Raw genomic sequence first — 18,116 nt, 5'->3', positions numbered from 1 at the left:
TCAACTATTTCGCCCATTCTTCCATAGGCTTGTCACACTAAAGGCTTGGGATTGCATCCAATGTAAGTCCTACTTAGAGTAAACCCATTGAAATGAATGAATTTGAATAAATCAAAGTTACTACCTTGAGCCCATTGCTTTCAGTTGGTCTTTTCTGAGTAGCACTCACCCTTGGTCTTCAGTAAACCAAAAATCAGTGGTGTATGCAGGGAAACCAAAAGTTCTCCATCAGAAGATCTCCATGACTGAGGTGGAGCATAAGGAATCAGGCACACCTTAATGCTGAATTATGAATTAACAACAGATCCTTGAACCTGGCCTGTTAGTAAATCAGCAACCAGTGCAGCTCTTTCCACAACATAGTAACATTTTGCCAATAACCTACAGTAGTTATAGCTTTTGGACCAGGTACAAGGGCAGCCTCAGGTACAGTGCATTACAGTAGTCAAGTCTCAAGGTTTCCTAATAGACTGCTTATTTTCCAACAAAATTAAGGATGGGAGTTGGAGGAAACAGCAACCCAAAAACTCATGTCTTTGAAAACTATTATCCCATAATAGCAATGAAGTCCTCCGACCAAACCATTTCCTGGGAAATTAATGACCATCTTGCTTAACAGCCCGGAGCTCTGCTTCAGGCCATCAACTCCCCCAGCCAATCATCAATCCCCAGGAAATCTCAAGGCCTGGAATATTATCGCTTCAAATTTTTCTTTTTAAAAAAGCTAATATGCTACTTTGCAATGTCACTCTCAGGATGGGGTGACACGTTCACATTTGGCAACTGCTCTTTTTTGTCACGACAAGGCTGTCAGAAATTAAAAGCCGTTGCAATCCCCACTCCGCCAGATCATTTGCCGGAGAGTCTTGTCACATGGACTGAGAAGAAGGAGAAGGAAGGTTTCACGTTTCACTAAACTCCCCATGACATGTAAGAGATTTGCTGCTGCTGTAGAAGGCAGCCAAGCTAAACGTTCAAAGAAATGGCTTGGTGGAGTCCTGTGCATGTAAAAGAAATAACCTCTCTGAATGGGGACAATTAGCAGCTCAAGGAGAAAGTTTGCAGCAGCAGCATCCCCCTGAGGTGCTATTTTTCTGCATCACGATGATGGTGGTGATGATTATTTCAGGTGAGAGAAAAGGCAGCCTGCCACTGAAGTGATGCTCTCTAGGTGGGACTCTACCACGACGACTTTTCAAATGCCTTGATCAAGTCTTCAGGTATGTAGTTACATTTTGGTACAAACCCATCACTGGCGGGATTTTGTTCTTCTTAGAAAGACAAAAACAAGCATCAACAGGACCAACTGTGTAGGTAAAAGGGGGATACCTCTCTCGCCCTGACTGTGATCCATGCGACGGTCACCTCCAGACTAGATTATTGTAACTCGCTCTATGTGGGGCTGCCCTTGAGACTGACCCAGAAACTCCAGCGGGTGCAGAATGCTGCAGCGAGACTCCTTCGCTGCGAGATCACATTCACCCGGTGCTATACCAGCTGCACTGGCTCCCGGTGGAGTACAGGATCAGGTTTAAGGTGCTGGTTTTAACCTTTAAAGCCCTATACAGCCTAGGACCCTCGTACCTACGGGACCGCCTCTCCTGGTATGTCCCACAGAGAAACTTACGGTCTTCAAATAAAAACATCTTGAAGGTCCCAGGCCATAGAGAGGTTAGGCTGGCCTCAACTAGAGCCAAGGCTTTTTCGGCTGTGGCTCCGATCTGGTGGAACGCTCTGTCACAAGAGACTAGGGCCCTGCGGGACTTGACATCTTTCCGCAGGGCCTGCAAGACAGAGCTGTTCCACCAGGCCTTTGGCCAGGGCACAGCCTGACCCCCTCCCTCGGCAATCAAGCCAGTGGCTTGATTTGAATTAATTTTATAATGAATGATTTTAGAGTGTTGTGTTGTGTTGTACTTTTGTACTGTTTTATTGTTGTTAGCAGCCCTGAGCCCGGCTTCAGCTGGGGAGGGGGGGGATATAAATAAAATTTATTATTATTATTATTATTATATTTCATATCCAAAGTATTTCAAACAACTGTCTTCTGAAGGGGGTTGGACTAGATGACGCTTTGGGTCTGTTTCGACTCTACAATTCTATGATTCTATGGTTCTTCACAAATCCACACACACTAACATTTAAAAAATATATATTTTATTAAATGTCAACATTTTTAGCATATGAAATCCAAATACAATTATGTCTTTTTTTTCTTATCGTTGTTGACTTCCCACCCTGTTTTCCATGGAGTTATTGTTTCTCCCCTTCTGCTGCACCCTGTATTCTATCTATTAAATCATAACCACAATATTATAATCTAAGCACACCAACATGTCATACACACAGAAAACAGAAATCACAGCATATTTGCAACATTCCTGTTTGCAAACCTAAGGTCTCTGGCCAAGATCTTCTGCCAAGGCCTCTATTCCATCTTCTCTAAACTAATGTTCTCAACCAATACCCTGCCCTGTTTTGAAATCCAAGAGTGTGGCTACTCTTTAAATATATTATAGTGCATCACAGATCACAGAATTGGAAGAGACCGCAAGGGGCATCTAGTTTAACCGCCTGCAGTGCAGCAAACGATGTGGAGCTTGAACCCACAACCTTGAGATTCTACTAACTGAACTAATTTTATGAATTTTAGAAGCAGGATGGATGACCCAAGGGCCATATTACTTTCTGGGCAACCTCTGGGCAGGGCCAGAGGCAAAAGCAACACATGTAAAGTTTACATCTGGACAGCAGTAGAGCTTCTACACATGAGCACCTCTATCTTCATCCCAGCAACCAAGAAGCATCATTGGAGTTCAGGGAGACATTTCAGACACGGGCAAGGAAATTACGAATTAGGGCTGCTGAAGGAGGGTGGCCCAGGGAAGGGGTGTGGCCTGCGGAGAGTCTCAAGGGTCCTAGAGATAGATGCATCTGGCTCCTGAAACCTGAGGTTCCCCATCCCTGGTATAGAATATCATTATATACTAGAGCACAGATGAGCAACCTGAGGTCCCCAGACTAATTTCAAATGCCCACTGCAAATGATCTGTTCAGACCTCTGGCAAGAGCAATTTGTTCCTTCACTCCTGCAGCTCTGGGCAGGAAGGGAGAAAGGAGACCATTTTCGAATGGGAAAGGTCTACAACATAATTGGCATCTTCTGGGATGAGATTCATGGAGTACTGGGTGCAAGTGGCCCAAACGGAACATTATATGGGAAGTTGCTGGTCTCTAAACTGAGCCAATGGAGAGGTCCTGCAATCCCACCTCTCGCCTTCTCCTATAGACTGAACATCCATCCCCACTTTTTTTTTCTGCTGGAAGATGCCTGGATATTTAAAACTCAAATTCAGATTTTAATACTCATGTTTTGAAAAAAACAAATTCCAACTTCTGTAAGTTTTTCGATGTTTCTTGGGTTGGTAGGGGGATTGTTTGTGAATCCTTGCAGTTAGCAACAAAAATATTGGGGAGATTCTTAAAATGATTCTCACAGGATCACTTTTCAAGTGGGGAAGAGAAAGTGTGTTCTTTATAGTATATACATTATGAGAAAAGTTATATGTTGGCTGTAAAGGCATTTTATTACCCTACATAGCATAGGAAACACAGAACAGATTCTCGGACAGAGTGATTCACATGCAGTGGCCAAATTCCCACCTGCTACCCTGGTAAGCTTCTCCTTGATGGAAATAAAAATTGGAAAGTTTGGAGACACTAAATCTGCCCTTGCTTTAAGAAGAATAAAATGGTTGTACCTAATCTAATGAACAACCTGACAGCACCTCTTTGGGGACCTGATTTATGGCACCATAGCTGCCTTGTTACAATTGTATTTGAAATTGTGGCTCCTTTGTGGCTATTTCTTTCTTGTCATGAGTATGAATTATTATTTCTGGTTCCCTGTAAAAGGATTGCCCAGAGGAACGGTTATTTTGCAACTTGGCCCGGTGAATTAAAAGAAAACGAGCATGGAGTGCATTGCTTCATAACTTTGTAAACCCAGTCCAGGGCCCAACTACATGTTATACTCACTTCCTTAAAAGCAGCCAAATGTAAGCAAAGCTCTGACCAAGGAGAATTCTGAAGGCCCCTCTGTAGAGCAGCAGAGGAAGCTGGAGAGGATCACTGGCAAGCTCCTAGCCAAAGAGCAGACCCCAAATGCCTATCTCTGTACATTGTCCATCTCTTCTTAGATCTTTCATTCAGGATAGGGGTCTGGAACCTAAGAACATAAGAAGAGCCTGCTGTATCAGGCCAATGATCGACCTAATCTCATTTTTCCAATCTTATATTTTATTCTTCCTCCATATTTCTGCAGCAATAGGCTCTCTCTCTCTCTCTCTCTCTCTCTCTCTCTCTCTCCCTCTCCCTCTCTCCCTCTCTCCATATATTTAATATGGAGACCAGGTTTGGAGACATGAGAAACTGGGAGAACCAAAACTGACTGATCCATTCATCTCTAATCATGAGTGGGCAGAAAGTAGCACTGATCCACTATATCAGCTATTGCATGGTGGCGATATTCACAGGAGAGGTAAACAAAATGTAAACACACACACACACAGCTGGAGGGAGGAGAAACGTATGGCTGTGCTAAGGTCCAGCTCCCTGCTCCCTCTGCTTTTTAGGGTTTCAGTGCCAATCTGACCCCGACACACGTTTGTTGCAGCCATATCATGTTTGTTCCCAAACGAGACTTTATATAACACAATGGGATGACTATACCTGGGAGCTGCTCCAAAGGAATGCATTATGGTAATGTCAACAGGCATCCAGTGGTGAAAAGCCGATTGCTCACGCCACGGTTGGCGTCTTCTGCAAGCCCTTTTCAACATGCCTTACAGTGTGCAAATCGGTGTTTGCTGGCCCCAGTTCCCTGCTGTGTGATCTATTAAGCTCAGTGTATCTTGCCCTAGCTATGGCATGGTGTATTACATTCGCCCGCGCTATCATTCCCAAACACTCTGTGTACATAAAGCCTCATTCTCTCTGCCAAATTTACTTAAACGGCCCAGACTTTTTTTAAAAAAGACCTCCTTTCCTCATGTGTTTGTGTTTTTTCTGTAGTTATATTCTCCATTGGGCTTTTACAAAACAGCTGAACTGTGCAGCAGAATACCTCAGCAGATGAACAAAATGTTCAAAGTTTGATTGGCTGACCACTGGCACATGATATGGCCATGTCACCCTACCTCATTTCCATACTACCCATATGCACAAAGCGCTTTTAACAGCCATGGCTTACCCCAAAGAACCCTGGAAACAGTAGTTTACCCCTCACAGAACTACAATTCCCAGAACCTTTGACAAACCACAGTTCCTATGATTCTCCATGACTGTTAGAGATATGAAAGTGCTTTAAATGTATGGTGCAAATCATAGGAGCCAACTCCTAGGGGCCGAGGTCCCTTTGCCCCCACCCCATAAAATATTTGAGGGGGCCTGGTCTCCCCAAAGTTGATGGACATTGCCATTCAAATGATGTGCATGTGCTGTGTCATATGATCAATGTTGCTGGGCAGAGCTTACCTGCCCCCCCCCCCAATTATTTTATTCAAGTTGGCACTCCTGGTGTGAATGTAATTGAAGAACAGGCACCCAGGAAGGCTGCAGAGTGCAAGCCGCTGGTGACATGTTTTGCAGCATGATAGAAAGGACATTTACGAATGCCCTTCAGCCACCTCAAAAGTAAGGTAATCACAGCTGAAACCACTGTACCCAACCCATGTGAATTTTAGTGTGTGTTTTTTCCTCCCCTTTGATAATTTTCAAATGCAATTTCTTTTCTCATTAATTGATGGAGAGCGGCCAATAATAATAATAATATGCAGGATAAATGTTCAACACAGTGCTAATCTTTTCTTTGAGGGACTCCTGATAAGCTTCTGAGGAACGTCTGAGGCAATGCAGAACATTCAATAGGAGCAGACCATGAGAATGAACTGGATGAAAGTTTCACCTTTCCAGCAGAAACATGAATGACCGGTTGGGACTGCAGATTCTCCTCTGCCGTGTATTTTTTCAGCCTAAGGGCCACTTTCCCTCACGTGGAACATTCTGGGGGCCACATTCCAGTGGTGAGGGAAGCCAGATACAAAAGTGGATGGAACAATGGTCCCATTATGTATTTATGTCTGTGCATAGAGACCTCAGGACAGTGCATGGCTGGAATGTAGCCTACCATTCAAAGGCCATGCACAATCCTAAGGTTTCTATGCACAGACATAGATACACATAGAAACACAGTCACACATCTCTCCATCCTCCTAAAGTCACAAGTATCTACACACATTCACAAACCCATCTCTGTTCTCCATCTGGGCAAATAAAAGGCACTATAGAATCATAGCATTGTAGCATTGGAAGGGACCCCGAGGGTCATCTAGTCTAACCCCCTGCAATGCAGGAACCTCAGCTAAAGCATCAATGACATATGGCCATCCAACCTCTTCCAAGGCAGGAGAGTCCACAACCTCCCAAGGGAAACCGTTCCACTGCTGAATAGCTCTGTCAAAAAGTTTTTCCTGATGTTTAGTTGGAATCTCCTTTGTTGTAGCATGAAGCCATTAGTTCGTGTCCTACCTTCAAAAACACTTCCCAGCCAACCAAAAGCACTCAAGGAGGATGTGGTTCAGGACCAGTGAGAGCTATGGCCTGGGGAGGGGATGTGACCTCGGTAGAGTCCCAAGGGCCAGATACAGAGGTGTGGGGAAGCCATGATTGGCCCCCAGGCCTGACGTTCCCCACCCCTGAAATACACAGTAGAGTGTCCCCAAAACACATCATGAAAACTACAGGTCTAGAATGTTTCTGCCTTATGCCAGATGCTGTCAGGAGTAGTGTGCAGAAGCCAGGCCCTGGGACCAGTGGGGCTTCACAGGACTGGGGCCTTCCTAAGTTTGTTCTGGAGAGGCAAGGCGCGGCCGCCCAGGTAAAGCCGCTTGGTAACTCATTGCACCTGGTGGCTAGAGCCAGGAAGGGATATAAGGTCAGCATTTCCCTTCAGTTCTTTGCCACAGCAACACGTTCCCTGCCTTGCTGTGTCTGGCTTCTTGCTTCCTGATCCTCTGACCTCGGCTTCTTGACTCCTTGCTTCTCGACCCTTGGACCCTTGACTCTGTGACTCCTTGCTTCTCGACCCTCAGACCCTTGACTTCATTCCTCCTTGTTTCTTGACCCTTGGACCCTTGACTTTGTGGCTCCCTGCTTCCTGACCCTCGGACCCCTGGCTTCTGGACTCTTGTTCCTGCTTCCACCCCGCCATCTTGCCCTGGTCCCGATGTCCTCAGCCAGGACTTTGATCGCCCATAGACCGGACCGTGACAGATGCCCTGAAGGTACATTTTCTGTGTCTCATTGAGCTTGCTCCAAGATGGCCAGACATTGATGTGTGAATTCATGCCAATATTTTGCCCATAATTGTTCTTACGAGAAGCAAGCTTTGGGTGCAGCTCCCTCATCGGACTTTGGCAACATTTTCAAACAATCGTCCTAGATCTGTTGCCCACTGGTACCCATTACAAGCATCATTTCCCCATGACAAACAGAGACTGTTTGGGGAAGTAAATCTAGGAGTCTTCATAACCCTGCACCATCGACAGCAATAAATATGATATGAGGCCAGACTCTCGCTGTCCCTCCCTTCTTGGAATTACTGATTGAGTAGCCCCGGTTTTGAAGCCAGCTCTGAAGTATGGATTTTTTCCTCTCATCACCATCTCTCATCCAGCAGAAAGAGTCATTAAGCTGTCCTAAAGATCTGTTGCCCAGGTCCGACTGCTAGGTATATATCAGAACCTAGGGTGAGTTGTGCTGGAGCATAAATTGGCAGTGCAGGCCATGCCTTTGGAAGCCAAATGAATGGACAGTGGCTGTTATTGGCTACAGCCACACAAACATAAATAGGCCAGATCAGAGCTTGCTTAAATCTGTTGCGGAAAGAAATATTCCCTTTAAATGGAGTGTCAGGGACTGGGCAAAGGAGGAGGAATGGTGGAGACCACCTCCCCATCCTGACCCTTCCAGGGAGAAGGAAGAGGAAGACAGTATAGATTCACAACAGTGGTTTGCGGGAGGCCACAGCTCAGAGGCAGATGGGGGGGGGAGTTGGGAAATAATGGGAGAGGAGGAGCAGGCAGAACCAGAGCAGCAGCTGGCTGACCCGTTGTCATCAGAAAGCATTCCAGACCCACCATCTTCCAGAACCTGGCGAGCCTTAAAAGTAGGAGAGCAAAGAGCTCAAAGACAGAGGGCACGTCGCAGCATCTGTAGTGGAGGTGATGATGATGATGATGATGATGATGATGATGATGATGACGAATGAGGAGAGAAGGGGGGTGGGGTGGAGATTCACTCAAGACAATGCCATTTTCCAAGAGGCTGGGTTCTATAACCTCTCTGTGTAAAGTTTGAAATAAAAAAGACTGTAAGAAACTTCTTCTTGTCTTTGTACTTTCTTGGGCAACCAACCGCAAGCTGCTGACAACATCCTGACATGGAGAGAGGTACACAAAGCAAATAAAAAGTTTCTATTTTATGAAAAATAAATATTCTGTTGTAATTGCCATTTAGGCAGGGATGGGGAACCCAAGACCCTGTGGCCATCTAGTCCAGAATTCTGTTCTCGCTGTGACCAACCGTATGCCTGAGAGAAGCCTGCAAGCTAGACCTGAGCACAAGAGCCCTCTCCTCTCCTATGGTTTCTACAGTGGTACCTCTGGTTAAGAACTTAATTCGTTCCGGAGATCCATTCTTAACCTGAAACTGTTCTTAACCTGAGGTACCACTTTAGCTAATGGGGCCTCCCGCTGCCACCGCACCACCGCCGTATGATTTCTGTTCTTTTATTTCCCATTCTAGCAGAATACTATATGCATCCAATACTCTTTTAAAGCCATCCACGTTGGTGGCGATCACTGTCTCCTGAGGGGGCCAAGTTCCAGCGTTTATACACCACATGGATAAATACTTTTATCATTCCCGAATCTTCCAGCGTTCAGCTTCACTGAATGCTCATCAGTTACGAGAGAGTGAGAGAATCTTTTCTCTATCCTCTTTCTCCATGCCATGAATATTTGTATCAACTTTTATCATGTCACTTCTTCCTTGCCGTCTTCACTGAGGGACTGAAGTTTTGCTTTTCTCTGGGTGGGCCAGTGACCAGCAGTTCCCGGTGCTTCACTGGGAAGTTGCATTTATGCACTTACTGCCATGAGGCAGTTGCTGACATCAAAAGCTATGCATTGTTGGTATGCAGGTGTCCCCATTTTAATGTCCCAGGCTGTCAGTTGAAAGAGAATTATCAAGCCCCTGTCTTGCTGCCGTTCGTGGGCACTTTTCCTAGCTATCTTCCTTCCCTGCACCTTCTGCAAATGATCACAACCAATCAGGGATCATGTAATGGCAAATCCAATTCAGAGTGAGGGCAGGAAGTCCTTTATCCCTGATAGGTGAGGAAATATTTTCGCCCCTGTTTTCAGCTCTGTCTCCCAAACACCGCTGGAATGGAAAGGAGTGATTTATTCTTCTAATTCAGTGGAAATGTTTGCATTTGTTTCAGCTCAACTGCAAAGTGACATAATCTATGGTATTTGGTAATGCAATGACATCACTTGGATTAACTAAGGGTAATTTGGAATGACAGTAATTTAAAATGAATGAGCAAACATTTCTGCAAGGGCTGCTGAGGGGAGGTGTTTTTCAGCATCGCCGAGAACATTTGCAGAAAAAAACAGTGGGTTTTTTTTCTTTTTCTTTTTTTGCTCAGCTCTAATTTTTATACATCCTTTAAAACTTCTGATCATTAAATAGCAGAGACAGATTATTTTTAACCTAATGAGCAGGTTCAATATGTCGATGACAAAGAAATAATACGAAAATGTAGAATAATGATAAATACGTTTGACTCAATTGATAAGATCTTTCTGTGGGATGGGTGAGTGGGTCTCTGCAGGCATCCACATGTAATGGAATTCCCGGAGCAAGAACCTTGTCAGCTCAAAATGTGTTAGAGGATACTGCCTGGCTAATTGTTATGAAAGACTTTCTTCCAGCCACCTTTAGGATAACTCTGTTCTCTGATGCTAAAGGTTTTAGAGAAGAATGTCAGGAGGTATCAGTGCTAGGAGCAGAAACTGTTACTTTTTCATTGAGTGGTACAGTTGGGAAAGTACCCATGGCTATGATATTTTCTCTTTCAGCTACTGCACATGGGATGGCTTGGTTGGAAGAGCATGACAGCATTCATCTCAGGGTCTTGGGTTCCAGCCCCACATTGGGGAAAAGATTTGACTAGATGACCCTCATGGTCCCTTCCAACTCTTCCAACTCTTCGCTTCTTCCATTGCCACCTCTGAGTTTCTTCCTGAAGAGGGTCATGAGATGTTGCCTTGATCTTCTTCTTCTCTCCCCCCCTCCCCATTCCCTTTCCCCCCAATTCATTCAAGACACAGAAGAAGGAGAAGCCCTAAACAACTCAGGACCAGGTTATCTGAAAGACCATCTGCCCGTGTATAAACCTATAAGTGCACTAAGATGATCTGGGGACATTTTTCTCACGGCACCGTATCCTGCAGAATATCACTAGGCAGTGACCGAAAAATGGGCATTTCCTGCTGACGTCTCCTTCTCCTGTGGAATGCTTTCCCCTCTGCCATACAGGAAGCATTTCTAAAACAGGGGTTGATAGATGTGGGATGTAATCCATTGGTACAGTCAAATGCAACATTCCTTATTTCCCTAGAGTGGGCACAGGAAGGGGGACATCCAGTCAGTGTAACTTCCTGTTCCGCTGGTCTGGAGCTTCCTAGCCCTGCATGTGACCTGGGAGATGGGCATGGCTCTGGCTAACTCCATAAAAGAGCTGAGTCACGTGGCCATTTTCCGAGTCTCTAGTTTTGTCTTTCTGTTGTCTTGTTGTTCTATATTTTGCTGCCGTGCTGCTCTCCTGCAGCCATTAGGCTGTCTTAATGCAATTTTGCTGTCTGTTGGTTCTCAGCCAGCAGCACATGAGTCTCCATATGAGATGAACTCAGACTTTATTGTGTAACGCCTGCCTTTCAAGGATAAAATCGTGAACTGTAATGTGAGTAAACTTTTTTGTTACTTTACTCAGAAAGACTCTTGTGTCTTTATTCTTTTAAGAGGGATCAAAAGGGGACACCAGGAATAATCTTAACTAAGAGATTCAAAGGAATCTGCAAACTAGCTTCCAGCTATAATGAGGGGAATCTGCTCTGCTACATCACTCACTAGCGTGAGTGAAGGAAGGATAATACTTAACCAATATATCCTTTCTTATTATCCTTAACATTCCCACAATAGACACATGTATTTGGTGACCCTGTGTAAAACCACCACCAGTGGTGGGTAGGACCAGATGTGAAAGTGACCAGTGCACTGCATGTGACTCAGCCTTTGTATAGTATTCATACTGAAAATCAAGATCAGGTGAGCTTTTGCCCTTCTGCTGCATGGAAGGCTTCTGCCCTCCCTTAGATTGCCTTAGGACACATGAATTATGGTTTGACAGGTGTACCACCCCAGTCAAACTCCCCACTTGACTCCCCACTATCCCAGGAGTGGGCACATGCCAGCTGCTTGGACCCAGAAGCAGTGTTACATTACAGCCATGCCAAAGTCAGAGATTCATAAGTCAGAGATTTAAAGTCAGAGATTCACCCCATTACCCTCCTGGGACACAGGTGACACTGTGGTCCCACTGAGCCTCTTGGGCTTGCCGATCGAATCCGCATGATGGGTTGAGCTCCCATTGCTCTTTTCCAGCTTCTGCCAACCTAGCAGTTTGAAAGCACACCAGTGCAAGTAGATAAATAGGTACCGCTGCAGCAGGAAGGTAAATGGCATTTCCGTGTGCTCTGGCTTCCGTCACAGTGTTCTCTTGTGCCAGAAGTGGTTTAGTCATGCTGGCTACATGACCTGGAAAGCTGTCTGTGGACAAACGCTGGCTCCCTCGGCCTGAAAGTGAGATAAGCGCCACAACCCCATAGTCTCTTTTGACTGGACTTAATTGTCCAGGGGTCCTTTACCTTTTACTGCCCTCTTTACAGACAAGGAAAGAGACATTCTTGTGTATCCAATTACTTCCTGGGTCAGGGGGAAGTACTTGAAGATGGAACATCCTGTAGAAGTGAGTGGGAGGAGGAAGCCAATATGGAAACCTTGGCGTAAGCAGGACTCCTTGTCTGCCATACTTAAATAAAGCTGTCCATGGTGAATGTTAACTGATGTGCCCAGAGTCTAAGTAAGTCAGCCCTGCTGGGCAACGACACAATTATCACAAGTTCAGGATTCCAGACAGACTAAAGCACCAAGGAGGTTGTGGCCTGAGGATGGGTGTACCTGGAATGAGTCCTGAGGGCCAAAATAGAAAGGCCTTGAGGGCCACACCTGCCCCTTGGGCCTGATGTCCCCCACCCCTGCTCTGCAGTGAAGCAGCATTTGCATACCCCCCAACATTTCTCCAATGAAAATAGGGACATGCTATTCCATCATCAACAACACAATCAATCTTATTATTATTTATACCCTACCCATATGATTGGGTTGCCCCAGCCACTCTGGGAGACTTCCAACATATTTTGTTGTTGTTTAGTTGTTTAGTCGTGTCCGACTCTTCGTGACCCCATGGACCAGAGCACGCCAGGCACTCCTGTCTTCCACTGCCTCCCACAGTTTGGTCAGACTCATGTTTGTAGCTTCGAGAACACCGTTCAACCATCTCGTCCTCTCTGCCCTCAATCTTTCCCAACATCAGGGTCTTTTCCAGGGAGTCTTCTCTTCTCATGAGGTGGCCAAAGTATTGGAGCCTCAGCTTCACGATCTGTCCTTCCAGGGAGCACTCAGGGCTGATTTCCTTAAGAATGGATACGTTTGAGGGGGGGAAGGGCATTACTGCAATTGTACAGTTAATATTCCATCAGATGTCTGGGACACACTTCAAGGAAACACTGATGTTCAAAGCAGGGATGGGGAGAATTTTGTTTGATCTGCATTTTTAAGTAAACTCACCTAATTTGCACCTCCCCGACTAATGCACAGCTTGGAACATAATTATCCTTCTGATTTTTACTTCTCTGAATTTTGCAACATAGTTCTCAGTTCAAATAATATGTGAAAGACAACTTGCAGAAATTTGTGATTTGTCTAGTAAAGAGAATTTTAGCTCTTGTAGCTTTCCTCAGCCATGGCTTTGCATTCATTCATGCCCATAACATGTCGGCCCACACAGCATCAGAGAAAAATGCCATGCAAGCTCAGCAGTGGAAGTGGGGAAAGTGTGAAACCTCTAGGGAAGATGTTCTGGCAGCTAGAGATATATTACGAAGAGGCTTCATCTCCCCTAGAAGTCTAGGCCATGTGGGAATCCAGGAGAACACCCAAGGCATCTTGTGGCTGGGGAGAAAAAACACAAACCAGAGAAAAAAGAAACAGCGTGGAGCAGGACAGGGAGTAGGAGGACAAATGCAACTTCTCCACATGCCCTCAAGTGTGGTGGTGGATGCTGTCCCATTGCTGTTGTTGTTTAGTCGTTTAGTCATGTCCGACTCTTTGTGACCCCATGGACCAGAGCACGCCAGGCACTTCTGTCTTCCACTGCCTCCCGCAGTTTGGTCAAACTCATGCTGGTAGCTTCAAGAACACTATCCAACCATCTCGTCCTCTGTCATCCCCTTCTCCTTGTGCCCTCCATCTTTCCCAACATCAGGGTCTTTTCCAGGGAGTCTTCTCTTCTCATGAGATGGCCAAAGTACTGGAGCCTCAGCTTCAGGATCTGTCCTTCCAGTGAGCACTCAGGGCTGATTTCCTGAAGAATGGATCGGTTTGATCTTCTTGCAGTCCATGGGACTCTCAAGAGTCTCCTCCAGCACCAGAATTCAAAAGCATCAATTCTTCGGCGATCAGCCTTCTTTATGGTCCAGCTCTCACTTCCATACATCACTACTGGGAAAACCATGGCTTTAACTATACGGACCTTTGTTGGTAAGGTGATGTCTCTGCTATCCAACATGTATAAAAACATAATTAAACACTTTTTAAAAGCCTTCCCTATATAGGGCTGCCTTCAGCTGTCTTCTAAAGGTTGTATAGTTACATATCTCCTTGGCTCGGGGGTCACATAACTCTATACCTTCCAACATTTATCCAATGAAAATAGGGATATCCTAAGAAAAAGGAGAACATTCTGGGATTTCACCACTCCCCCTTCCCCCCTTTTTTCTTTTTCTTTCCCCCCCTTCTTCTTCCTAATTGTTTAAACCATTTCATAAACCAAGAACTTATACCTTGACCACTAATAATGAAACATATGTTGTAGATATTTTTCCACATTAATTGTGCTTCGGCGATCAGTCTTTTTTATGGTCCAGCTCTCACTTCCATACATCACTACTGGGAAAACCATAGCTTTAACTATATGGACGTTTGTTGGCAAGGTGATGTCTCTGCTTTTTAAGATGCTGTCTAGGTTTGTCATTGCTTTTCTCCCAAGAAGCAGGTGTCTTTTAATTTTGTGGCTGCTGTCACCATCTGCAGTGATCATGGAGCCCAAAAAAGTAAAATCTCTCACTGCCTCCATTTCTTCCCCTTCTATTTGCCAGGAAGTGATGGGACCAGTGACCATGATCTTCATTTTTTTTTATGTTGAGCTTCAAACCATATTTTGCGCTCTCCCCCCAGCATTGAATTAAGATTCAACACCCGTTCACCACTGGAAAGTTCCAAGTAGGCTAGGGCGCCATCTTGTTTGCACCTCAGACAGCAAAATTCTTGGGCCTTCTGTGCATCTACTTCTAAACATGCTGTATGTCACCAACTTAACTGAGGGTTGAAGGTTAGTATGGCCAGATGGTACAGTTTGGGTAGGATCCAAGAACAATGAGATGGGGAAACCTTTTCAGTCACCATAGGTGCCAACTCCCTGGGGCCCTGGGTGCCCAAGCACGAACAATGTCAGGGACAGGGCCCTCCAGAGTGACGATGAAGAGGCTGAGAGGAACAGAGAGTCAGAGGAGGAAGAAGTAGTTATGCTTCCTTCTCAGAAGTTTGAAACCAGTCACCAGCAACCCCTCTCCTCCTCAGCAGGAAAAGAAGAGATAAATTCTCATGAAAGTGAAAGGAGGCTGGAGAGAGGCCAAGTCGCTGATAAGCGGTCTCTAACAATAACATGGGGGGGGGAGGGTTGATTCATCAGAAGTAGTAGAACAGCTAGAATCTCCTTGTGCTCGTGGGTTAACTAGGGTCAGGAAAGGCATCAATCAAGAAAGCGAAAGGCAGGGTTCTGGTGAACATCCTGTTGGCATCGGAATCGGAGCTCAGATGCCTCAACAATCTTGAAAGAGGCAGGAGCCGTGGGAGCTGTTTTGAGTGTAATTACTGTGTATAATAAATCTGCTTGAAAACTAAAGACGTCTACTTGTTGCTTGTATTAAGTCTGGGAGCCACCTAGATCGTGAGACACAAAATTCCCCATGAAGGGGCCGGGCACCCACAAATTTTGGTGCCAGGGCCCTGTAAGCTGCATGTCACCCACGGCCCCGGTCACCCATGGTCGCAGGGCCAACTTGGCACTCCTGTCACTCACATCCCATTCTAGGCAACCCTTGGCGGAGTGGGTTCCATGTTAACGGTACGCAGAGCCAGAGGGGGAAATGGGCACAGCAATGAATGCAAACTTTACCTCTCTATAATAGGCTGATTTCTAAACACACTCAACACCTTCCTCTCCATCCTTCAAGAAACATTATCAGAGTCCAAGGACAATGGGAAAAAACACTCAAGGAGGGTGCAAAGCAGAGGCAGTAAAGTGTGTGGTCTAGGGAGGGTAGCTGTTGCCTGGGGAGAGTCCTGAGGGCCAGATGGAGAGGTCTGGTCTGCCGCATTTGGCCCCCAGGCCTCTATCTATATTGCTTGCCTCACAGCAGAAAGTCTTCACCCACACATCCCCTTCTTTGCCTCCCTGCCCCATAAAAATAAATGACTGTAGGCCCAGCTGCCCCCATAAAAAGCTGCAAAGACCACAACGCCCTTTCCTACCCCACAATTAAAGGCACAGCAGGAGCTTTGCCCCTCTGTTGCTTCTGGACGCCCTAGAAAGGGTTACATTTAATCATTCCATTATTGTCCTATTTCTCTGCTGTGGCCTCCAGAGTTATTTTAGCAACCTCTGTGGACTTTTAGAGCGATGCAGGTAATTGATTGCCTTATATAATGAGAGTGCTATTAAAGATAATAAACCTCTGGAGAGGAATACCTTGCTAAGCAGTGATCAGCAGAAAAGTGGTAATTTTTTTTTAGTGCTAATTCGACATCCTTTTTAAAACAAAAAACAAAAAAAATAGAGGTGAGCAAAGTCAGGATGTAATTATATTATGCGTATGATAAAAGCAGAGTGGGGAAATTCATCCACCTACCATACCAATCATCTTCTGTTGACACTTGGGGAGGGGGAGCGCTCCCCAATTTTAATTAGCTGAGCTGCTCTTCAGTAAGCCCAGGCATGATCTTTGATCGTACCTCCAGTTGCACTGCTCATGTTCAAATGGAAATGTTATTCATTGCTGCACATTAACAATACCTGAAACTCTGTTTCTACCAAATTAATTGTAAAGGACTCTAGGGGGACCAGGGCCATAATAGATCTTAGATCTGGCTTTTTAATCTCTAACCTTCAAGGATCAGATGTCTGCAAAAATGAATTCCTTTCACTTGCAAATGTCAGCCTCCAAGGTATGCACTTGTGCACATTCCTATTTTTAGTAAAGTTGTTGTTGCTATTCATCATCATCAAAATAATCTATGCACTACCTTTCACTTCGAGTAGAAATGCCAAGGTGGTATTTGAAGAATTATGACTCGATTTATTGATTGCATTATACTCCACCTTTACCTCAATGTGGCCTCCCCTTCCTTGTTTACTCCTCACAACAACCCTGTGAGGTAGGTTAGGCTGAGAGGCAGTGACTGGCCCAAGGTCGCCCAGTGAGCTTCATAGCTGAGCAGGGATTTGAAGCCTGTTCTCCCAGCTCCTAGTCTAACACTCTAACCACTACACCACACTGGCTCTGAAGAAATATGTACTGAAGAAATACGGAGCTTAGCAATGATGACAAACTTGTGTGAAGCACAATAGAAGAAGAAGAAAACTATTTTCTTTTTCAGCTGTTTCCCTGTCCCTGAGCAGTAGATTGCCTGAGGAAATGACAAATTTGATTCTGTGGCACTGTGGCAGGCTAAGTCAGGCTCTGTGACTAGGGCTGAACGGAAACATTTTCACTCTTCACAATGCATGCTCCCTGCTGCAGCGATTCCTCAAGGTGCTGCCAACAGGAGCAAAAAATATCTGAAGCTCTGCTTTCTCCACGACACCCATTCCGAACGAGGTCCCTCGCTCTGAACTGGCTTCATGAAAGATGCCGTTTAGCCAACTGGATTTGACTCTGTGGCATCGTCATACTCAAATCTGATTTGCTGTGTGTTGCTGTGACATCATGGCATTTACTGCATAACACTTGATTGGCTGGCAAAACCGTTTTTCCCATAGGGCTTAGTGGTGCGTTGCGCCAGGACGCCATCCTCTCAGGGGCACCCCAGCGAGTGGGGGAGGTACGTGGCTTTGCTGGCGGCTTCCCCTTTCCCTGCATGCACACCAGCTGCGTCCCGTCAACCATATGGCTGGCGGGCGTGCAGCTTGCCTCCCAAGCCTCCGCAGGAGGAGAGCGATATTGGTGTTTTGCAACTTTGACCTGTTGCAGGACCTTAGCCAGACCTTAGCAGAGCATACGCAGAGTTCCAGAAAGCAATCAGTTGCAGGCAGGATGGACAAAGCAGGAACAAGACACTGCTACTAGTAACTTGGTTACTTAGATGTGTTTATTATTTACAGCAGACGCTACAAGTTACTATATACAAGAACAGAAACGGATCTTAACTAGCTCTCTCTTAACAAACTCCAAATGACTCTCAGAACTCAGAACACCGCACTGACCAACACACACTCCAGTCAGTAAGGTCATAAGTCATCATGCCTGTGTGAGACCTCAACCAATGGTAGAGCTGTATCCAAGGTCTCATATCTCCAAGCAGACAACTCC

The 18,116-nt window shown here is 45.5% G+C and overlaps 1 long non-coding RNA gene across 1 annotated transcript in view; it reads right to left on the bottom strand.

Moving 5' to 3' along the window:
* LOC309350431 overlaps positions 1-4,870 on the bottom strand; it is a 43,197-nt gene extending 38,327 nt beyond the window's left edge. Inside the window, exon 1 of the long non-coding RNA XR_014160363.1 lies at positions 4,732-4,870. This is a non-coding gene — a long non-coding RNA (uncharacterized lncRNA). The remainder of the gene's footprint in view (positions 1-4,731) is intronic.
* Between the last annotated feature and the right edge of the window lie 13,246 nt (positions 4,871-18,116).

Source organism: Podarcis erhardii, assembly GCF_964252035.2.
Source record: "Podarcis erhardii genome assembly, chromosome: 9".
Lineage (NCBI taxonomy): Eukaryota > Metazoa > Chordata > Lepidosauria > Squamata > Lacertidae > Podarcis > Podarcis erhardii.
Note: the sequence above shows the minus strand (reverse complement) of the source record. Positions and strands in the feature narration are given on the sequence as shown.